The sequence below is a fragment of the Prosopis cineraria genome, unplaced genomic scaffold (genome assembly GCF_029017545.1).
Source record: "Prosopis cineraria cultivar Desert tree isolate PC_DT_omini unplaced genomic scaffold, ASM2901754v1 PC978, whole genome shotgun sequence".
Taxonomy (NCBI): domain Eukaryota; kingdom Viridiplantae; phylum Streptophyta; class Magnoliopsida; order Fabales; family Fabaceae; genus Prosopis; species Prosopis cineraria.
The window spans coordinates 34,491-38,306 of record NW_026556303.1 but is presented as its reverse complement, the minus strand read 5'-3'; the positions used below and the strand labels follow the sequence as shown (position 1 = coordinate 38,306).

Genomic DNA, 3,816 nt, shown 5'->3' with positions numbered 1-3,816 from the left:
TCTCATGTATGCTTCTGTTCCTGAAAGTTGCATGTCTTCCTTTCTGAATTTCTGGGAATTCAGGATAAAAGCATAAAGCAAAGGAAACAATATGAATTTAACCAAGTCATATGTTGATGATAAAAGGATCAGATAAACCTACCAAAAAACAGAGACAACACAATATATAAAAATGATGAATGATGCAGAAAATTGTGTTGGATGCAATAGGCATCATTGCAATTGCGCTCATATATAAACACTAGAAAATGGATAAAATACACTCAATAAATCCGCAAACCGGGACCCACCATTTCCAACAAATATCACTTGGATGTTGGTCAATTAAGTGCATATGAGCTAGGTATGGGTCGAATGCAAAGAGACAACATAAAGACAGCCATAAATCAACTTCCGAATCAAGCTCATGATATAGCAGTATGAATGCATTTGGAAGTAAGCAAGCGATTGGTCTTTCATACCTCAAAGTCCCCAAGAGCTGACCCAGCATTCTTTTATTTTATTAACCATCCGGGGATCCTCATCCTTTTGCAATACCCTTGGAACAGGTTCTGCAGCAGGAATCTCAGAATCCTTAAGGAAAAGGAAAGGTCCACGGCATTAGATGCATAACCCCAAATAAACCCTCATTTGAAAGGAAACACGTGTGCATTTACCGTTTTTGAAGTTCTTTGATTGCTATCTCTTCTAGACCACCCACTTTTCTGGAAATTGGATGGCTTCCTATCACCCTGAATGGCTTCATCGGTCCCATTAACATCATCGCTGGCTGAATAATCCGTCTTAACTTCCTGTCCAGCATCAGCATCCTCAAGCAGCTCTCCATCTTCCACCTTCATTTTCAAACGAAGACATTTGATTATGCTCCTATCTCCAGCTTCTTTCTGAGGTGTTTACGGTAATGACGCTTTTGTTTTTTGGTTGTTAAAGATAATTCACATAAACTCAAGACTCAACAATACTCCATCGACTTCCGACTAAATTATCAGTACATATGCCAGATAGAAACCAAAATAACATAAAGAACAGAGACTAAATTACAGTATCAAATTTTAAAATAAAATAACAAGAATAGGTTCACCTTAACAACGGCTGACGAAAGTCGGCGCTTTGCAGGAGGTTGATCTTCTGATTCATTCCGGTCACTCTGAAACATATAATGAAGTAATTAACATCCTAAAGTCCACTTTCCAATCATCAAGTCTAGCGTTGTTATCATTCCAAAAGTTTTTCCACCAAAAGGGCTGACAAATTTTGCACGGCCAGGGAAACAAAGCTAAAATCCACGAACAAGGAATCGGGACCATGTTCATAGAACCCTAGACAGAGCGAGAGAGAGGGAAAAGAACAAATGAATGAGGGATTCCATACAGGTCGAACAAAGCCTCGCTGCCGAACCCCATTAGCGGCGAGGTTGCGGGGGCCAGCACCTGCTAACCCACCTCGGCGAATCCCTCGAGGATCTCGAAGCCGCTCTGTAATCTGCAACAATCGCAAACAGTAGATAACAACAAGCCCAGAATTGACCATACAGAGAGATATAGAGAAATAAAGAGAAATAACCTCTCGCTGCTGGCGTTGAAGCTCATCGATCTCTTTACGGAGCTCGTCCTCCGTCTTCTCCACGGCTGTGCTTCCCATTGAGGCCGATTCGAGGAATCTAAGGAAGCACTGAAGCAGTGACAGACTATCAACAACGACGAAGCGTGTGCTATAAACCCTTGAAAGGGCTAGCTGGAGCATTGAGGGTGTTCTCAGCCAGAGGTATTTGGTGGGAATCGGAACCAAGAATGTTACCAAATCAAATCAAAAGAAATAAAAAAAAAATTGTATAATTAATTTTATACATTCAAAGAATTTATTTTATGATAAATTTTACTATTAATATTATTAAAACTTTAAAATTTATATTTTAATTTATTGAATAAAAATATATTAAATATATAATATTAAGTATTTAATCTTTTATAATATATGACTATGATAATGAAAATAAATATTTGAAAAATATAAAAATGCAGTAAATTTTCTACAAAGACTACTAAATCATAGACATGTCCTTTCATGGTGAGTTTTGGTTGTAAGTTGCAATAGTCATTTTGGCTTTTTATAGATTTTAATTTAATTTTAATTTAATAGATATTATTTAATATTCATAATAATAGATAATTTTTCTTTGTAAACAAACATCTATGAACTAATCTGGATATGAAACAATTTTTATCCTCAATTGAGAAGATTTTCCCAGCTTGATTTTTCAGGGAGAAATACATATAAGCCCTATATAACAAAATTAATTACCCACAGATTCCATTGATTCTTGTGTATAAAATTTGACATGTATATAAACGAAGAAAATATTTAATTTTATTATCTGGAACCTAACTGTAGTCTTCCTTCCTTTTAATTATATTGATTTTGTTTTGTTGGGGAAAACTAAATCCTTTATTATGATACGTCAAAGTTTTAGACATTATTTAAAATTATTTTTATTTTATTATTTTAAGAACTGATGTTTCATCAAATATGTTTTGAAAAACAAAAATAATAAAAATAAATTTTTTTTATTTTTTTATTCTTCAAAACAATAATCACAGAACACTTAAAAATTATTTTAATTTTTTATTCTCCAAAATAATATTTTATCTTTTTGTTCTCTAAAATCTTTTTGAAAATATGTTATTAAATAAATTTTTTTATTCTTTTATTCTGAAAAATAAAAAACTGTTTTTAAAACAGGTTTTTAAACACGCCCTTAGCTTTTATACAGGTGCATCATGTGTGTTTGTTCTCTTGATATAGTGAGCGTAGAATAGAGCATACCGTTGATTTGTTCAGAATAAACAATTTTTTTTTTGATGAAGTGAGCCGAAGCCCAAAATTATGGAATCATAGATGACATTGTTGGTGGACTGTCTTTGTACAAAAATTCCTCCAAGTTCAGTGATACCATTTTTTTTAAATTAGAGGGGCAAACATTAAAAGTTTGGATTATGTGTATGATTAAATTCATGATCTCTAACTTACAGAAACATTTATATGCCATTAGACTATAAGGCCATTGGCTATGAGTGGTAAATTTCAGTAAGTCGAACTAAATCCTTCATTTGGTAAAATTATAAAACTTGTGGATGCCATGAGAAAATATTATTGTGAATATTTGTGCATGTGTTGAATATATGAAAATCACAACTCTTATTTATAACCTTAATTAAAGTATTAGAAATTAAATCTCAATTACTCGTTTAGGAATATAATTCCTACTACTCACAACAATAAACCATTCTAAGTTAATTATAAAAGATGTTGTATAATGCATCAAGATTCACTGTTTCACGAAGCACTAGTTTTTTAGAAAGTGAAAGAAAGAATTACCTTCTATACAATCTTGTCTTTCTCTCTATGAGAAGTATAAAACCTTATTGTTTTATAATCTCTGAACTTGTATAACTAATGGTTCCAAATATAAACGGCTTTTAATAGCAATTCGTATAGCAATAAAATTGTTATTTTTCAACTTACAATGAATAAAAAGAAAATCATAAACTAATAGACATGAAATGAAAATTTAAGTTAATAAATACAAGGGATAAAATAAAAAAAAAGTTTCACAATACTAAATGTTTATATTTTTAATTAAGATTAGCAAGAAAAAATTGCATACATCTTAGACCGGAGGAAATAGGGAGAAGGAGGGAGACTTTTTTTCATGGAAGAGTGGCTCTTTTGTCAAACCTGTTTGATAAAAAAAAAAAAAACATGTATTGGAATTTTTTAGTAAAGATCCACTCGTATTGACAAAAAATGACTAAAACA

General features: G+C 32.1%; 1 pseudogene; it reads right to left on the bottom strand.

Annotated features, from left to right (window-relative positions):
- Positions 1–461: 461 nt before the first annotated feature.
- Positions 462–1,693, bottom strand: LOC129298958 (uncharacterized; annotated as a pseudogene).
- Between the last annotated feature and the right edge of the window lie 2,123 nt (positions 1,694–3,816).